At 53.8% G+C, this 20,196-nt stretch overlaps 1 long non-coding RNA gene across 1 annotated transcript; it reads left to right on the top strand.

Annotated features, from left to right (window-relative positions):
* The first annotated feature begins 3,686 nt into the window (after positions 1-3,686).
* On the top strand, positions 3,687-18,783 carry LOC139039860 (uncharacterized). Its single transcript, XR_011493069.1, has 5 exons — positions 3,687-3,766; positions 3,869-4,119; positions 7,294-8,126; positions 8,836-8,973; positions 17,934-18,783. It is a non-coding gene; the product is annotated as an uncharacterized lncRNA (long non-coding RNA).
* Positions 18,784-20,196: the final 1,413 nt, after the last annotated feature.

The raw sequence follows: 20,196 nt of genomic DNA, 5'->3' as shown, positions 1-20,196 counted from the left end.
TTCCTCGCTCCTGCCCTGACTAAGATGTCTGCTCCTGAGATGGAGTTGTTGGGGCCTGCACAGCCCCACACCAGAGGGACAGCAGCTTTACAGAATCGTGCCTTCAATGTGGCACTTATTGGGTAAGTGGGAGCCAAATGATGCTCACTGTCCTCTCTCCTCTTCTCCAGGGGCTCAGTGCAGACATCACATGGGCCTGACCCTGGAGGGCACAGCCGTGCCCACCTGCCATGGTCCCAGAGTGAACTCAGAATGGCAGGGACCACGCGGCTCACCACCCATGTTACTGTGCTCAAACGGGGTGGCTGTCTCCAGTCTCCTCAGTCTGCATCCGGACCACCACCACCAATGCCCCTGCCCACCCTCACCTGCCCACCGCACCACCATGACATGTATGTGACCTTGGGAACCCACAATCACAACAACCTCTATTCCATCGTGGGTAGAGGAGCTCCAATGTCTCCCGCCCTCTCTGCCTCTTCTTATTTTGCTGTCGTCTAAGATCTCATTTTGAACTATTGACACGTTCAACAACAACAACAAATCCCCAAAACACAGTGAATGAAAAGTCAGATGCAACACAGTGCCTGAGGTGTGATTCCACTCAGGTGACGTCCCAGAAGAGTTGCCTCTGAGCTCCGGCCATGGAAGTCGAGACGTGGTTGCTTCTGAGGGTGCGGGCGAAGGAAACGCCCACTGGTGTGGTAGAAATTTGGGGTGTTAGACGCGCCCTGTAGACAATTGTCAAATCTCATCAAACTGGACTGCTGCGGTTTTTGCATTCTATTTGATATACGTCAGACTTCGATGATGATAATGAAACTAGTAAATGCTGTCCTGAAAAGCTCATGGGGTGGAGGAACTTGCATCTGACGTGACGGAGCCGGTGGTACAGAGCTATCCTTCTGACCACCAACAGCCGTAACACTTGTCAAAATAAAGGAAGCAACTCCTCTCAGGATGGGCAGCAAGTCGTGCATAAGTGCAGTCCAGGAGAGAAGGGAGGCCTGGGACTGCCCGGTGATCTGCCTGGGGACAGTGTCCAACCGTGGCCTAGAGAGCTGGGTCTGAACAGAGCACAATTGACACTCTGAGCTCAGAAGGCAGAAATCAACCTGTGGGGCACCTGAAGCCACTGGAATCTGCAGGGCAGAGATACAGAGAACAGGGAATGGTGTAAGTAGGGGACCCCAGAAATGCTGCCACCCTGGAGTAAGGACCAAGCCCCAGAGGAAGAGCTACTCCAGATTCACCCCAACAAAGCCTGTAATGAGCCCGGGGCCAAAGCTGCAGGGCACACAGTGTTTGCGGGTCATCCCTCCAAGGCAGAGGGGTCTGTGAAACACCTCGTGCTTCCTCAGATTTGCGCTAACAATGCCCACGACCAAGCTCCCATGGATTCCAGGTCCTCTGCCTGCCATTGACCTGGCTGCCAAATCAGAACCACGTCCCATCAGAGAAAGAAAACAGAACCTGCAGTCTTTACCACAAAGGACCCACAGTGGCCAGAATTCACTCAGAAATCACTAGACAGGACCAAGGAGTAGAAAAATGTGATTTATGGCCAAGAAAAATGAAATAGTCAATGGAGATCGCACTTGAGATGGCCCAGCCATGGTCTGGATGCAACAGTAAAGACTTTGAAGCAGATATAAATTTATGCAGAAAGATATCTTCCAAGAATTAAAGGAAATATAATCTTGTGAGTGAACAGATGAGTATTCTCAGCAGAGACATGGAAACTATGAAAAAGAACCAAGGGAAATTCTTCAACTGAAAGTTATAATCACTGAAATGAAAAATCAACTGAATGGGCTTTACAGAAGATTGGAGACGTCAGAAGAGTCAGTGAACTTGAGAACAGATCAATAGAAATTATTCAGTCTGGAGAACAAAGAGGGAAATGACTGAAGAAAGAGGAACAGAGCCTCAAGGACAAGGGGGATAACCTCAGACAGCCAGCACGGAGGGGCAGGAATCCGTATCTGAAGAAATAACGACTGAAAACTTCCAAAATTTGATAAAACTATCATAAGTTTTTTTTAAAACTCACATTGGAGAGTTTAAAAATGTTTAGAAGTAAATGGTCATAAAAGCACACTATTTAGTGGCAAATCGTAGCTTTAAACGCATTTATCAATGAATAGAAGATAATAAAAGTGAGTTAAATTTCCAGCTCGGAAGCTAAAAAAGAACAATGGCAAAAAAAAAAAAAAAGAAACAGGAGGGAGAGAATAATAAAGATAAGAACAGACACTTAAAAACAGAAAACAAAGTGGGCAAATCAAAGTTTAGCTTTTGTTTTTGTTGCTTTTGTGAAGAATAATAAGACGGAACAATCTCTGACAAGTTGTGTGAAGGAGAGACGGAGACAGCACAGAAACAGATGCATTAGAAATGCAAAGGAGGAGCTGCTTGCAGTTTCCCGATGCCGATGCATTTAAAAGCTCAGACCAAGTGAGTCATTTCACAGAAACAAAACAGAGAAACTGTGTACAAATGTAAAATGGTGAGCTGTCTTCTGCGGGGGGGGACACTTTTAATACCTACAACCAACCAAATATTAGTATTCATAATATACAAAGAATTCCCTTGGATCGTTAAGGAAAAGACAAAAAAATCCCAAAGAAAAAGATGTAAAAATAGATCAGTATGGATTTCACAGAAAAAAGGTACACAAATGGACAATAAAGTACATGAAGTAAGAGAAACGTGGATGACAGCAAGGAGATGCCGTTTGATCCCCGTCAGACAGGCAGGCAGCCAGCAGGACACACGACAGGAGCGACAGGAGTGACAGGAGCGAGTGTCAGCGAGGAGGCGGGGAAATGGTGAATTTGACGAGCTGGGGGCCGAGGGTAAATTGGCACAATCTTTGCGAAGAGCAGCGCTGTGGCCTGCAGGTCTGTGTCCCCAGGTTAGCATGTGGAAACCCTAACCCCCACTGTGAATAGTAGAAGTGCTAGGGGGTGGGGCCTTTGGGGGTAATTAGGTCATGAGGGTGCAGCCCTACTGATGGGGTTAGTGCCTTCTAGGAAGAGACACCGAGAGACGCTCGCTCTCTCCACCACGTGCGGACACAGTGAGAAGACGGCCTCCCGCAAGCCAGGAAGAGAGCTCTCGACAGAACCGAATCTGCCTGCACCTTGATCATGAACTTCCCAGTCTCCAGACTGTGAGAATAAATGTCTGTTTTTAATCCGCCTGGTCTGTGGTATTCTGTCACAGCAGCCTGAGCTGACCGGCACATGCAGACGTGAAAAATGTTGTAAGGTGGGAAACCCAGCAATTCCACACCTGGATAGACACCCCAGAAACCCACACACGTGTGCACAAGGAGCTGCACCTGAAGTCGTTCATTGGCTCAGAAGGTGTGATGGAAAAAAAAAAAATGGAAACAAGACAAAATGTATCAATTAGAGAATGGGTAGATCGAGTGGGGGTCCTGTTCAAGCGGACATATGCGGGAGCCGGAAGGAGCGAACCAGAGCTCCACGGAGCAACGTGTACGAATCTCCAAGACACAATGCTGAGAGGGAAAAGCAGATTGGCGAATGTGGTGTGAAAGCACGTATGTAAAGGTTAAAATCTGTGCGATCCGCGAGCTCGGCTGTTTATGGAGACGTGCGAATGCAGTGAAAACACGTCACCGTGAGAGGGAAGGACGGGCAGTAACTTCAGGGCAGCGATGGCTTCTGGACACGCCGAGAGGAGACGTGGTTGGGCAGGGCAAAGAGAGGCTCAGATGGTGAAATATTAAAATGCGGTAACGTGGGCTGTGGGCACGAAAGTGTTCGTTATCTCATTGTCTGTGCTTCTAGGAACGTTTGAGACGTTTCTCGGTGAAATCATTTTCGCTTCTCTGCAGCAGCGCGGCTGCCTCTCAGGGACACAGCTCGGAGTGGAGGAAGCCAGACCCAGAGCCCTGCACTGCGCAATCCCCTTGACATGAAGCCTGCAGGCAGCAGAAGTTGGAAAAGCAGCTCCCCTCCCTGGGGAGGCCTGCCCGGCAGAGGCGCCCGGGTCCCTGTCCACACAGCATCCACAGATGCGTCCGGAGGACTGCGCATTTCAGATGTGGCTGTGAGCGCTTCGCCTCAATAGAAAATAGTAGAAAAGGTAACGATTAAATGTGACGTGGATCCCTGGATGGGATGAGGAGCAGACAAAGGATGCGGGGAGAAACTAAGGAACTGGGGCAACTGGGGGTGGGGTTTCCTGCGAGTCTCTGTAAATGATTTGGTCTAAAATGAAAAGTTCATTAAACAATAAGAGACAAGCAAGCACATGTCACTTCCAGGTCATGTAACTCCCTTATGTATGCCAAAACTCAGCCGGGCATATGGCAGTCCAGGTCCTGGGCCAGCCGGCCCCCAGCCCGTCGCCATCCCGGGGAGCTCGGGGCCTCCCGCTCCTGCCCTGGTGGTGCCCTGGTCTGAAGTTTGGCGTCTCGCTGTCGGCTTCAGCCCTGACTCTGCCGCTCCAGCTGCCTGGTTGCAGGACAAAGCCGCCCCCAGCGTCCTCAACTGACAAAGGGCGCTGGGCCGGCAGCTCTCGGGGTGTGTGTGGGCATCACAGAGGTCCCAGCCTTACGCATTCCACTAGGTGCCGGGCAGGAACCTGTGTCCCAGCCCTGGGTTCTTCTCACTAGCCACTCTGTCCTCAAGACTGAAGAGCCCCGGGAGCTGTCCCTGAGTGCCCGGGGCCCCTCGAGGGCGGGGTAGGGGGCCCTTAAGAGCAGGCCCAAAATCAGGCATGCAAGAGCAGGGCTGGCACTAGCCAGGTGGCCCACCCTGGGTACCTGGGCTGCAGGGCAGGACCCTGGGCAGGTGAATGGGGAGCACAGTATGGCCGGTGCTGGCGGTGGCGGATGCCAGGACTCGACACTACTGCCTCTGTGTGTACAGGACGTTTCCTCCGCCTCAGTCCATCCATCTCCTCACTCCAAGTCAGCGTCCTTTTCCCGTGGGTCTGAGAAGGAGCCTGAAAGTCAAGACCCCTCCCCGTGTCCTCTCTGTCACCCCCAGGCCCTCTGGGCAGAATGGCGCCGCTTCCGGGAGCAGGGGCATCCAGCCTTGCTGAGGGAGTGAGGAGACCCTCGGAGCCACCGGGCCCCCTAGAGCGGTGTCTCTGACAGGGGTGGGAGGGGACAACCAGGCCCCCTGATCCCGGCCTGGCCACCAGGCCTGACACCTGGCCGGGAAGCCCCTGGCTCCTCTTGCCTCGGCGACGGCGGCCGTGTTCCGGAGTTTTAATTAACACCAGACGGGAGTCATTTGTATTCCTTATGAGACCTGGAATTTTCTCCATGAACATTTTTTCCCTCTGGGAAAGACACTGCGTTGGGCTAATATTTTTATTACTAGACACGTATGGCTGTTAAAAATAAAATTCTCTCCCCACTAACAAGTGTGAGCAAAGGCAGGAGAGACCCCCGCCCACGATTCCACATGCAGCCCCATGCCAGTGTGCATGCATGCTTCCGAATTTGCTGCTGACGAACCCCAGGCTTTCACGGCTGTGCGTGTGGCTGGGGGCGGCAGGAGGCGTGGCTGGGGGTGGCAGGAGGCACGTCTGAGCAGGGCTGGCCCCGCGCAGGGGGATTCTGGAGGCACTCAAAGCGGTCCCCGGACCCCAACAGCTCCCACCGCCTCACCGCCACGCTGAGGACAGCTTCTCCCCGGGTCCAACAAGTCCCTGGGGAGACCGCTCACCCCTCTCGGCCACTGCCTGGCCCTGGGCCACAGGGGCTCGGTGGCCCCTGGGGGAGGGGACCTGGGTTCCAGCTCCCCCTCCTCTGTCTGCGCCCCTCCCTCCCCAGGCCCCCAGAAGCTCCAGCTCACACGCCCATCACCTCCACCCCAAAGCTGGCTCTCTGCTCTCACCCAGCCCTTGGTGACAGATGCCAGCCTTTCCACGATCACCCGAGGGCAGACGTGGAGGATGAAGAGCCGGTTCCCTCTCCCCGGGACCGTCCCTCCTCTGCACAGGCCTCCCGTTGGCAGGCTTGGGTGATGCTGGTTGGAGGTGAGGGAGGGAACGAAGGCATCAGTGGGACACAGAGTGACTGGGGCTCAGCTCCTGCTCCTTGTGACCGAGAGACCACGCGGCCATCACCATCTCTCTGGGCTCCTGGGTCAGGAAACAGATGTGTGGAGAGCTCCCGGCAGGCAGTGCCATGACCTGTGTGCTGTTATTCACTGTCCCCTCGCTGCCCCAGTGCCCTCCCTGACCCCCTTCCTTCGGGGGGGAGGAAGGTGGGGGGGCTGGTCTGTTACCCAAGGTCAAGGGCCGTGCACTTTGCCCACAGGCCTCCCAGGTGTGCTCGGAGAATGGTGGCCATTGTCATGATCGCACTGTAGATTCTTGAGCACGGTGTTGGCTGAGATCTTGCAAGTGTCCTTGGGAGGCTCCAGGAAGACAGCACACATGAGGGGCTTGCATCTAGGAAAGGCCTTCAGAGCATGGGTCACTCTGTGGTGCCACCCACCCCTCACCCCGCCACTGGGCTCAGCGTAGCCTCGAGCAGGAATCTTGAATAGAGCCCTCAGTTCCCCTAGAGGACATCAGGGTCCATGCCCTGACCCCCACCTGCACATACACACATGCACATGCACACACAGGCACACGCGTGTGCACACCCCTGCCTGCTGGATTGTTGCTGTCTGGCTCAGGCCTTAATTAGGAAATTCAGAGTGCAGCGTTCCTGGAGAACAGGCCGTTTGGGCAGATTTGCATTAATGGCCCCAATTTTTCATCCGTCTCTGTGTCCACACCCTTTGCCACGTAGCTTTTCAGTGCCCTCCCACAGGGAGGGGCAGGTAATTAATTCTGACCAGACTCAGCCACGTGACGTGTTTGACAAGCACGCTGAGCCGGAAGTGAAAGTGTGCCAGTTCTGAACCTTGGCTGCTGGAGGGCTTGGCGGGTTTCTGTCGCAGTCCTGTGCACACAACACAAGGGGAGGCCGTGCCTGGGTTGGCCCACTGGTCCCAGCAGGAAGACAGATGGCGGAGCTGAGCTTCTCTGACCAGGCTCGGCCGGGGCGCCCAGCTGCCTGGAGACCAGTGAGCAAGTCCAGCCATGATGCTGAGCCCACCGGGGCCGGAGGGGCGGCAGGGCCAACAGAGGTCAGCCAAGCCCGGCAGAGCCCGGCCTCTCGACTTGCGGGAGGTAACAGTCAAGGACTAAAGTTTTGAGCCCCTGGGTCTTGGGTGGGATCGCTACACAGCCCTATTGGGCCAAACTTAGCTTCTACACCATCCGTATTTCTCTCCCTTTCTTTCTTTAAAGCTGTTTGAAGCTGAAATCCTGGGTGGAGGCATGTTCCTGGACTTCCGGCTCTCCCCCTTGTTCTGCGTCTTCTGCGGTGACCCAGTGACCCTGAGGGAGCTGTGGCGTCAGCCACAAGAACCTCCTTCTCGAGGCTCTGTCCAGGTGTTGCCGGCCCTTCACATCGCATCCCGTTTACAAGACTCTGACCTGCCAGGCCCCGCTCAGCAGGAAAACACTGTTCATCCTGAGTAACCGGAGCCCGGCAGTGTCAGGACTCTGCGCCTCGGGTCTTGTTCCCTCCTCGGATGAGCTGGGAAGCTCAGAATCGAGTTTGTAGCCCACCTTAGAAACCCAGCTGACGCACTTTTGTGTCTGAGTAATTTTGTGTCCTTTCACCCAACGTGACTTTCCCTTCTTCTTTTGGTGGTCGTTAATGCGGTTCGTTTGCCTCTCTCCTCGCAGGACCTGAAGGACCGCACCCCCATCGTGTGGAGCTCAGGCCCCAGGCCTGTTGCGGCCAGTGTGCCTGGGCCGTCGGGACAGTCTCACTTCCAGGAGAGACTCCCCATCAGGGCTGGTTTTGCCCCCATCTCTGCCCCTGCCATGGTGACCGGCAACGTTGGAGATGGTAGACCCGCCATCAGCCTGGGGCCCTGAGGGATAGTCCTGGGCGGGGCGCCTGCTGACCTATGAAGGGCGCCCTCAGGACCAGCACAGAACAACCCTCTGTGTGGTTTAATGGCTGAGACGTGTGGGCCATTTGTCCCTGCCTCGGAGCCTGGCCCCTCCTGACGGACGCACGTGGTTTTCACGAACCGTTTCTTCCCCCTGATACTTGCAGGGGCTTACGGGTAAGTCAGAGTGCCCGCTCTCCTCTGGGCCCCTGGGGGCTGAGTGTGCAAAGTTCAGACACTTGGTGCTGTATTCTTCATGCACGTGTTTATGTCAACCTCCCTCTGAACGCCTACTGTATGCCTTTCCCTCCGTAGGCACTGGGGTACCAGTCCTTCCTGCGTATGTGAGGCAGAAAGGCAGTAAGGCACATGCACACATGGTGCAGGGGCTCCTCACTCTGCTGCAGGAGGTCCAGCCTGTGGGGTGGGGGCTGGGGCTGGGGGCATAAAGGAGGAGCTGTGGGCTGGTCCTGGCAGTGGGCAGAGGATTGGGGCGGTCTTGGAGAGGCCGTGTGCACATCACTAAGGGGCAAAGCTTGACTTGAGCCAGGGCCTCTCGGACCCCATCCAACGCTCTTGCCTTCTCTCTCAGGAGGCCCTGCAGGCCCAGGGAGAGCGGGCCCGGCTGACCCCACAGCGGCTTGAACCTGTCTGAGACCAGGCTCCGGATGGGCTGGGAGGAGGGTCAAGCAGACACCAGCTGGAACTAGGGCCCTGCCCCTGCTGGGGAGAGTCTTGGCATATGTGCAACTGTGCACACTCACACACACTCATGCTCACATATAGACGTGCGCACACACGCAGACGCTCAGCTGCTGCTGGCCCTGCCCTCTGGTCTTCCTGTCCCAACTGCCGAATCCATCTTTTCATCTTCTTCCGAATCCAGTGTGGTCTCCAGAACGACCCAAGGCCCTCCAAGCGGACCAGCGGTTCGGAAGGCAACTGAGCTGCCGCCTGACGAGAAGATGAGTTTTCCAACGACTACGGCTCCTCAGAGGATAATGGCCTGTGCCACCATTACAAGGTGCTTACCTGGCAGGGACACGCTCTCCCGCCTCTGGAGGGCTCTGACTGGGCGGTGGGCGTCGGGCAACTGGCTGCTGCCCTCTTGTGAGAGTGGCTCTGTCCACACCTGTCCCCCTCCTGTCTCCTGGGGGCCCACCACGCATCCTGGGTGTGCGCATCAGGCCCGGCTCATCTTTTTGGAGCTGGAAGGGCCTTGGTTGGAGCCCCGGTGTTCTGATTGGCTCAGGGCTTCACAGGCGCTCTCGCCTCTCCTCCAGCCTCCCTTGCTTGGCTCATCTGTCAGGTGGTAGATTATTCCTTTCTCCAGGGATTTGCCGGGCTTCTGGTGAGGATGAAGTGGGGATATTCGACACACATTATGCTCTCTAGATGCAGAATTGTAACTCATTTCTACTCCCCGCGGGGACGCCGTTCCCTCTCTCTCCTGTCCGTCAAAGCCAGTCGCACAAGGCCACTTCCCCTCCCCTGGGCTGTGCCTTCAAAACCCCCTTCCTGCTCATCCCCTCATTTTCCCACTGGATCCTGAGTTTCTTGGTGGGGAGGATCATTCCTGGCAGAGAGAACGACCTGGGCAAGGCCAAGAGTTAGGAAGGGTGGGGCGGGGGCAGAGGCGGCCACCCCAGGTCCCGTCCCCAAGGCTGCCCAGCGGCTCCCATGCAAACCAAACCCATAAATGAGGGGCCGCCTGGAAGTTGCTGCAAGGCATACAACCTGCCTCCACATCCAAGTGCTCCTGGAGTGGAAATAGCACTCTTCCTGTCTTCCCCACTCGCAGCCTCCCTGAGATAAGGACCCGGGCGCGAGGTGGACCCCTCGGCCCAGCCACGGGGGGATGGCCCTGCCACGCTGCTCACTGTTGGGGCAGTTCCGAGGCCTGAATTACCCAGCAGACAGAGATGGACGGCCAGCCTGCCCGGCTCACATCGATTCTCCACTGGGCGCTGGTGGCATCTCCTCTCCCGGGTGATCATTGAAGAGCACTTTTTCCTCTGCATAATGGCCCAATTCACAGCCCTTGAAAGGAAGCAAAGATGTATATCTAATCACAGACTAATGGGGACTGAGGGGGAAGAGGCGGCCAATGCAGGGTCTGCCGGAGACTTAGGGAGGGGGAGGGGACACGGTGTCCTGCTATGGGGCTCCCTCCTTCCCCTGCCGTCCCCGTGACTCGCCTGGGAGGGACCAGTGGAAGTCAGCAGGGCAGGGGCCAGGCATGGAGGCAGGTCATGAGTCCCTTTGGGGTCATCAGGGACCTGGGAACATGGACACTGGCCTTCACCGCTTTGTCGAGGATGGCGTGCAGTCGGTGCCCTATGTATGCTTAGACAGCGAATGGATGAATGGATCTGCAAGGCCTGTCTGTCTCCTAGTTTTGCTTATGCAGAAATTGAGGTGCAAATGAGAGAAATCATCTTCCCAAGGTCACACAGCAGGTGGGGCGCGGCATGGCGCAATGGCTGGGAGCCACCTTTGACTTCCAGCTAAAGTCACACTGAAGCTCCGCGTCACTTGTCTAGTCCTCTTTGTCCTCACCATGGAGTGGATGGACCCTAAGGTCTAAAATGCAACACGTCTCTGTGCACAGCTGTTTCTAGAAGACCTAGAGATCGCCAACAACCATAACAATAATAAGATGATGATGATGATGATGATCGTAATGATGGCGACAATTGTGATGGGCATGATGCTGTAGAGGTGGTGTCAATGATGGTGATGGTGATGGTGGCTATGATAATATGCTGGTGTCATTGAAGGCATCGAGGAAGATGGTGATAATGATTATGATGGTGATGATGGTGATGGTGGTGTTGATGGTGGTAATGGTGATGATGGTGATGGTGGTAATGGTGATGATGGTGATGACAACGACAGTGACGTTAATAATGACAGCATTGGTTGAGCACTTGAGCCAGGCAGTATGCTCAACATTCTCCATTTCATTTAATCCTCACAACCACCTCTGAGGTGTGCACAACTATTAGCCCCATTTTCTAGATAAAGAAAATTAACACGCTGAGTCACGTGGCCTTTGGTCACAAGCTGGAGCCAGGACGTATACCCACTCTATCCGGTTCCAGCACCCAGGCCTCCCCCCAGGTCTTTATTCCCCACCTCCAGGGCACCATCAGTCCTCTAACTAGCTCCCTTATGAGCCGACTACTAATCTTGGTAGTGTTTTAGTGCCTTTTGTTGTAATCCCAGCAGCCAGTGCTGTACATCTGCTAACTACATGTTTTATTGTCTCGTTTGCTGTTAAATATTGTCAGCACCTACCCTTAAGCAAATCCACCTCCTTCATGGATTTATCCCCTCCTGAACTCCTGCACACAGCCCTTCCGTGTTCACAGTCCGCTGGCCAGCCAGGGTCCCAGCCTTGGAGCCAACCCTCCTCTCTGTCTTCCCAGCCGAGCCCTCAGCAGCGCCCATGCCAGTCTCACTGTGCCAGCCCCTCCTCCCTGCCCACCTGCTGGCATCAGTTCCCTGTGCAAGGCGTCTTCAGTGTTTCTGCAGGGTCTACATGACATCGAGCACACCCCTGGGCACGGCACTCCAAGCCCCTTCCGTTCAGGCTGACCCCGGCCAGGACTTCCATCAGCACGGCGCTCTTCCCTGAAAGGCCCGCAGCTCGAAGGCTAGAAACCCTCCCTTTGATCCTCCGGAGCTCAAGGCCAGGCCCAGACAGAAGCTCCTACCCCCAGAGCCCTGTGCCTCCTGTCACTGTCCATGCGTCACGACCTGAGAAGTCAGCCTTTCCTCCCCAGGACGCTCATCATTATACTATGCTCTCTCTCCACCCCCAGTTGCACCTGTCCCCCTAACCTTTCTGCTCTGCCCCTGGAACTCCCACATCATCAAGAAATCACCTGCGTCTTCAACCCTGACCTCCTGTCCTTGGTGACGGGCCTCCCTGGGGCGGGGAGTTGGGGGGGGACCCTGCTCGTCGTCCCAAACCACAAATCACAGGGTCAGGAGGTAGAGTCCTGGCCGTTGGTGTTCCGCCCTGAGCAAAGTACTCCATTCCTTCCCTAAGGACTGTGCACTGTCCCTCCCTGTCCCTGTCACCTCACTGGCCAGAGCTCTCAGCACCTGGCACATGGGTTTGTCCCCCGGAAAGTTCCCACCATCATTCAGAGCAACTTTAGTATTTAACAGGATCATCTCTGCCCCTCCCCTACCGCCGTCACCGTCACCGTCTCTGAAACCTCGGCTGCAAACCAATGCTGCCCTCTGTCCCACCTCTCGGCTGCCAGCCCAAAGGCTCTGTCGCTCCACAGTGCCGGGTCCTGGGCATCCTGGTGCCCCCAGTCCCTTGACCCTTCGACTGGCTCCGTGTCCACCAGCCCCTGGGTTTGCGTCCTCTCCCTCCCACGCAGGGCCTCACCCACCCTCTCGCCCACACTGGACCTCACTCATCACCTGCCTTCTGTCTGCCCTTCCATTGCACCTGCTGAGAAACCCAACCTGGACCTGGCAGCCGTCTGCTCCTCCGTGCCACCCTTGGCCGGCTGCCTGTGCCCGGAGATGCCCACTGTGCTGCTGCCACTCCAGCAGGGTGACGGCTTCCTGGCCCCACACGGCCCTGTGCCCTCCCGGATGCTCCTCCTGGCCCCTCTCTCCTGCCCAGAATGGCAATTTTAAATGTCTACATAATGCCAAAATTTTGGAAAACTTCCATCTAAGGCTCACATTGAATAACGCAGCTCCTCTTCCCCCAGAAGACAGGAAGTGAGTGGCGACACATCCTCAGATGTCCCGCCTGGACACGACCTTTTACACAGTATATCCTTTGGGCTCTGGTCTCGGTCCCCAGCCATGGTTTTAAAAAATTTATTAACGTCCCCTTTAGGGAAGATCTGCTCAGTATGATAAGTGGCGCCAGGCACACACGTAGGAAGGAGAAACTTCACATCCGGGGTCCCTACCTCCTGAGGGAACATGGCCTGTAGCTTGGCACGTGGCCTCCCACACTTTCTCCCGGCCCACGGCGGGGGTTTCCATTCGCAAACATGAGATCAAACCGTCCACTCTTCCTCAACTCGCTTTTCTCACCTAACAACCCCCACAGCCTTGAGGGTCAGGGCCTGGAGCTGTACCTTCTTTTTGTCACTCTCTGCCATTTCATCCCGTGGACAGGGCCAGGTCCTCCCACGGGCCTGTGGGGATGGAAGGAGACAGCATCTGTGACATTGGCACCCCCAATCTGGGCACCCCTCACCAGCCTTGAGACGCTGGACTTCCCGTCCTCACAGCATCAAGGGCCTTTCCTTGAGACCCAGCATTCCTTGCCATCTAGTCCTAATTCCCTGCCCCCATCCCAACCTGCTACTCGCAGGGTCCCAAATGTGCCTCCTTTCCTGGGCCACCCAGCCCTGCCCAGGCCCACCCCAGCCAGGATGCCCTGGCTCCCCCAGCTCCTCCTCCAGCTCCTCCTCCTCAGGACCCCTTGTCTCTGGTGTCTAGCCAACAGCTCCCTGACCCATGCGCAGCCCTCCCGGAGTCCAAGGGGGTGTCCCAGCCCTGAGCCCCCATGGTGCACGGCCTCTACCTGTTGGACCCCCTGCCCCCGGCCCGAGCTTCCCTTTTCAGACCTGCACCTCCCTGGGTCCCCGGGAGGGCCTGGCTCACCCTCGCTGGGCTCCCTCGGGCCTGTGAGAACTCACAGCTGGGCTGGGGGTGGTCAGGCCAAGTCCTGTCCAGGTCGCATACCTGGTGGGCAGGTGGAGAGAAGCCTGCCTACCCACGGGGAGCCCCAGGCAGCCGGGCACTGGGACCCAGCAAAGTGGGGAGCAGGGAGCCTTTGGGAGCTTTTATCTTTTTCATAAGACATTTTTTTAAATTACTAAGTCAATATTTGTTCAATGCAGAACACTTGGGAAACAAACAATAGAAGGGAAAAAATTACCCATAATTGCACAGCGCAGAGATAAACACCGTTAACTTTGGAGCGGATTTCCTTCTCCCACCTCCCATCTCCCTCGCTTCCCTCTCCTCTCACGTGAGTCAAAAACAGGACCTTTCTGGCGTGCATGCGCTTAATGTCAGGCAATGCCTTGTTTGGTTTTTGTTTTTGCTTCCTGCTTTTTCTCCCCTAGACCCCCCAGCACACAGTTTTATGCTCCAGTTGTAGGTCCTTCTGGTTGTGCTGTGGGACGCCGCCTCAGCATGGCCTCCGAACCGGCGAAACCCTGGGCCACCGAAGCAGAGCGCGAGAACTTAACCACTCGGCCACGGGGCTGGCCCCAGTGCCGTGTTTTTATATTTGCAAACTGCTGGGTGGAAATTTATATGTTCTTGCTCAAATCTGCAGATACGCCGTTATAACTGATTTAAACACTTTTCATTTGCATACTGACCATTTGTACAACTTCGCTGGTGGCTTTCTGTTCATGGCTTGTCTGTCTCTGCTTGCTGTATTTTTTGTTGTTTATTTATGATAATATTTTATGTCCTTAGTTCATTAACCCTTTGTCTAAATATAGGTTGTGAAATACCCTCCAGCTTGCTGTTTGCTTTTAATTGTGTTTAAGTTACCACTTGAGTAACGAAGTTTGAGTTTTAATGGAGTCACGCCCACTAATAATTTGCAGTTTTCTTGACGAGTCTGCCCCTGGTGTCCTATCGGACAGGGGCTCCAAGACAAGACGTGCTGCTGGGAGATAACGGACAGAACAAACGGGAACCACAGGGCCGGGTACATTCACCGCAATTTGGTCGACCTCTCGGAATTCTGAGTTTTATGCACATCCTTATAATTTTCCCCAAATAGTACGAACACTTTCCCTTCTAATTCTGACTTAGCTATTTCTTCTCTTTGGAAAAGCCAAGAGGCAGACTTTCCAGTTGATTAAACGTCCTACATGAGTCTTAAATTTCATTGTCAAGATAAAATCCAAAAGGCCACGCGCAAGATCAGAGCACACGGTCATGCAAATGCGCTTTCCTGCCCGCTCTCTTCTCCAGCTTCTCGGGAGCTGGGAGGTTTCTGGAATCAATTAATTCACTATTTGTTGGCTGAGGCCGCCATAATGGAGCGCCACAGACCAGCGGCTTAAACAATGGGAGTTCATTTTCTCACAAATTCTGGAGGCCAGAAGCGTGAGACCAAGGCGTCGGCAGGGCTGGTTTCTCTGAAGCCTCTCTCCTTGGCGTGTAGACAACGTCTCCTCCCCGTGTCCTCACATGGTCGTCCCTCTGTGCATGTCTGTGTGCTAATTTCCTCTTCTCACAAGGACACCAGTCAAATTGGATCAGGGCCATCCTAGTGACCTCATTATTAATTTAATCACCTTTTAAAGGTCTTATCTCCAAATATAGTCATATTCTGAGGTACTGGGAGTTGGGACTTCAACATATAAATTTTAGGGGACACCATTCAGCCCCCAGTGCTTAAAGAATTATCCTTGTAAATTTATTACAAGCATTCCTAGAATTCTTTTACTATATATAAATAAAAACCTGAAAAGGTGCAAGCTTTTTTGCTTTTTTTTGTTGAAATTCTCATTCTCTTGTCTACGCTAGGGACCCCAGGGCACAGCAGGAGAAGAGCGGGCCTCTAGCCAGGGCCGGGATTCAGCTGGGGAAAGTTGCTCTGCCTTCGGGGCCGTGGTTTCAGCATCTGGGAAGTGGGGAGATGGTGACACTGGGAACAGGGCCTACAACGTGGATTAACTGGGGAGGTACATGAAGCCACTGGTTTGCTGCCACATGGCACCACAGCCAATGCTGTTTCCTCCCCTGAATTAGAACCTCTCAATTTTTCCCTACATTTTGACTTTAGAATATGTACTTGTCAAAAACAAACAACAGTGCAGAAGGGAATGAAGAGTAAAGGAAGGGTCTCCAGGCGCTCACCCAGACCCCTGAGGCAAGGACTGCCATCAGCTTTCCGTGGAGGCTCGTGCCTGCACATACATGCAGCAGATTCTGGAAGAGCTCTCCTCTTCTCCCTGGGAACACAGCTAGATGACATGTGTCGATGAAAATAATCCATAACCAATGTATAAATGGAAATTTGAGAGAGTTTATTCTGAGCTAAAATCTGAGGACCATGGCCCGGGGTCTTTCTTCCCAAAGGAAGAAAGGGCACCAAAGAAGTGAGGTGTACAGAGTGGTTATATACCCCCATACAGGACATTTCACATAGGATTGAAATGTCCCTTTTACAATAGTCTCGAGACTGCTCTGTCAGCACAGCTATTGACAGCAGGTAGGTCTGCTGTCTTGGTGAACACAGCAGGGTGGCAGGTCTGTTGTCCTGAGCTGGGTGGTCACAGGCGAGTGCAGCAATCAATTCTTAGCCTAAGGAAAGATGCTTATCCCTAAGGAAATGCCAATGTGGGGGGAAGTTGCACCTTTATCTCAAGGGTCTTTGTTCTTGCCATAGGAAATGTTTTAAAGAAGATATACAATGCATGCTCAACAGCCACAGCCAGGCCCTTTTGGAAAAATGAAGTCAGGCTGAATTAGGTGTACACCAAATGGCTTCCTCATATACTCCAATATATCCTATTGCTTGCCATTTCTATTTGTCACATGTCACCCCTCCCTTGCATCAATAGGGACTAAATTTAGGCCAGTGGAAGACGACTTCCTCCAGTCCCAGCCCATCAACCCTTCCTTGGAGGTCATCACCTCTCATTGGGCATCCTCTGTCCTCTGGCTGGAGGGTGAGGACATGGGGGACCCAGAGGGGGGAGGAGCTGCAAGATGGAAGAAGCCTGGGTCCACTGCGTGGAGCTTCACCCACTCAGCAACCACATTAACTATTCACGTCAGCAAGACGTAAATATCAATGCGCCGAGCCACCTAGAGCCAGGGTGTTTGTGACAGAAGTTAACCTGCCCGACCAACACACCAGATGGCATTTCATAGCACGTTCCGTTCCACAACTTCCTTTTCTTTATTTTACACATATTCATATCTTTCCACTTTGGCAATACAGTCTATGCCATTTATAAAAAACAATGGCTTCAGGATATGTGTGTCAGTGACAGGTCACAGACGGTCACCTCACAGTGGCTGAATCACAAGCGTTGCCTCTCAGATATTAAGAGAGAACCACCCCAGAGTTGATCCGGAGATTCAGACGTGTGACGAAGGACCCAAACTTTCTCATCCTTCCAAATTGCCCGCATCAGATTGTTGGGTCCATTCCCTCTTTTTCAGATTCCATGGCCCCTTTTTGCTTTTTTTAGTTTACTCCCTCATTTTCCTGGAGTATATCCTCAAGTCACATCTCAAGAGAAGTCAAATAAAAGATTAAGTTTGCATGTATGACAATGTCTTTATTCCACCTTCCCATTCAGTTACCAGTCTGACTCTGAATAGAACTCCATCAGAATGCTGGGAGCATGGCTATATTCTTGTAAGCAATTGCTGACAAAAGGGCAGATGTCCGTTGATTTTTTTGTTTCTTTGTAGATGACTTTTTTCCCTCTCTCTGAAAGTTTCTAGGATTTTTTGTTATCTTAGTCGTTATACAATTTTATGATGACTTGCCTTCTGTGAGTCTTTCTGAATTCATCCTGCGTGGTGCTTGCAGGAAGCTCTCTTGGTGCTCAGGTCTGGGCTTTCCCCCGGTGCCCAGAGACTCTCTGCATTATTGATCTGTTCCTCCCCTCCCACCCAGTCCCGCTGACTATTGGCCTCCTAGAGATGACCTCCTCCATCCCTTATCTGTCTGCTTATAATTCCGATCTCTTCGTCTTTGTACTTCACGCTCCTGGAGATTTACGAGCTCCGCTTTCTCTCCTCCACTGTTTTTCGAGGGGTTGCGATCATATTTTAGACTCTAACTGCTTATTTTGGCTGTCTGACCACTCCCTTTTCAAACCATGCTGGTTTTTAATTTTATGGACGTAATATCCTCTCGGATGTCTCTGAGTATGTTAATTGAAGTATTTTTAGAGTACTTTTCACTTAATATGTTCTGTTTCCTCCGGTCTTTGTTCTTTTCAGTTCATTTATCTTCATCTCTCTCCTTCGTGCTGCTGGCTTTCCTCGTGGGCCCGGCGGTCCCCGGCTGTCTGTCTGCTCATAGAGTGAAAGCGAAGACGAGGATGCTGGAGTGGTTGCTCTGTTGCTGGTGAGGAGGATTCCTTTTCTGTTCAGTCTCCCCCTGGGTGATGACTCTGACTTTGCGCTTTGCGTGGGTCAGAGAGAAATGCGGCAGCTGAAAGACTGTATTTACAGTGAGGGGCTTGGACCCCCAGGGTCAGAATGAAAAGGCTTTCTTCCCGCGGTCAAACCCAGCTCTGGCTTTCCCTGTGCGTCGACGGCTTCAGTGACAAGCCGTCACGTTGTGTCTATGGTTTGGTGCCTCTGCCTGTGCTCCCCTCCCACAGGGGTCCACTGGGTGGGCTTGCTCCGTACGCAACTCACCACTACCTCCATTTTCAGTCTGGCTCCTTGCCCCGTCCCACCCACATCTGCTGCCACTGGGTCCCGGGCCCCCCAGAATTCCAGTGGGTGGAGTGTTGGCGGCAGCCTGCTGCCAGCATCCGGACTCCAGCTCCGGTTTCCTCCTGTTTTATAGGTCAGCTCTCGCCCCTCTGCTTTCTTGTCTCCTGGAATTTATTAAAATCTCTTAGTCATTGTTGTGAGGATTAAAATGCAATTATGTATGCAAAGCACATCTTACAGTACCTGGCACATAAGAAGGGCTGGATAAATGTTAGCAATTATTATCACAGTTGGCTAAGTGATTTTCCCAAGATGATAAGACCTCTCCCTTCAAGGAAGCCATGGTTCAGACAGACAAAGACACAAGTACCACCAACAAGTGTCCCCAACTCCCCCAGCACCCCAATACCTGCCCCTTGGCTTGGTCCTTCCTTACAGCCTTCCAGGAAAGTGGGGGAATGCTGATCTCACCTTCCATCCTGCTGCTGGGACCCGGAGACTTGACCTTGCTTCTGAGGCAGGGTCAAAAGAAAGGGACCCTGTGCCTGCCATAGGTGTTCCTGGGAGAAAGAGGTGATTTCAGTCTAGGAGGCTCACAGATGGACAGGCGCTGGACAGGCGAAGGTGTGGGGTATGGGCCCCACCTGGAGGGCCTCTCAGCTGAGGGCATCTTCTGCTTGTCTCTAAGACGGGCACCCACCAGCGTTCAGAGGATGGGGCGGAGTCAAGGGGCCTCATGATCTCTGCGGCATGTGCTCCTGCCTTTGTGGACGGTACTCCCCTGAGTGTGGGTGGAAACACAATTCACCTCTAAGCAACACAGCGTAGCCAAAGTAACGGGATGGCTCTCCTGTGATGATGCTCATCACACAGGATGGTCTTGCCAGCCCCTCGCTGGCCTGAGGAAGTAAGCAGCCATGTGAGGAAGCCCACACGGTGAGGAGCAGTCAGTCTCTTCCAGAAACTGGTGGTGGCCTTTAGGACCTGGGGGTGGCCTCCAGCCCACAGCCAGCAAGAAGCCTGGGTCACCCAACTTAAGGGAATGAACAGCATCATAAGGAACATCGTGAGGGAACGCCGACATCCTGAGCCAGCTTGGGAGCGGAGTCTTCCCCAGCTGAGCTCCAGATAAGAACGCAGCCCGGGCAGCACCTTGACTGCAGAGAGACCGTGAGCAGAGGGACCAGCCAAGCTGTGCCCAGACTCCTTCCTAACCCCAGAAACGATGTGATAATACACGTGTGTTCTTTTCAGCGGCTAAATTTGTGGTCGTTTATGACACAGTAACAGATAACTAACGCACCATGCATCTTGCAATGCACTGGACACTCCCTCACCTGGGGGAATTGCCCCATCCAGGTTACCACGGTGCCGCATGGAGAGCCCCTGGCTCCGGATGAGCAGCGTGACACTAGAGGAGCGGACACACTGGGCAATAACACAGGCGCCAGCCTGGAGGTTGGGCTGCTTCCACTACAGGGGCTCAGAAATCTCTCCAGGCTGACCCCCGGTGCTGCTCTCCCACGGGAAACCATCAAGCCCAGCTGGCAATGGCCCATGCAGAAGGCTGAGGGAGACAGGATGACACCCACTTGCTCTGCCCTTCAGAACAGCTCCTTGCTGCCCTGCGTGAGCAGATACATAGAAACACGCTATCAGGGGACAGTGCTGCTGGGAGGACCCCATTTTCCACCCAGGGGAAAGGGCCCGGGGGCCACTGGAGCTGCTAGAGCTCAGCTTAGAGGTAAATGACTTTGTTCCGCTAGTCCGATCTCCTGGCACTCACAGCAGGTCCTGGTTCCTCCTCATCACTCAGCCC

Source organism: Equus asinus, chromosome 12 (assembly GCF_041296235.1).
Source record: "Equus asinus isolate D_3611 breed Donkey chromosome 12, EquAss-T2T_v2, whole genome shotgun sequence".
Classification (NCBI taxonomy): Eukaryota; Metazoa; Chordata; class Mammalia; order Perissodactyla; family Equidae; genus Equus; species Equus asinus.
This window is presented reverse-complemented; position numbering and strand designations above follow the sequence as displayed.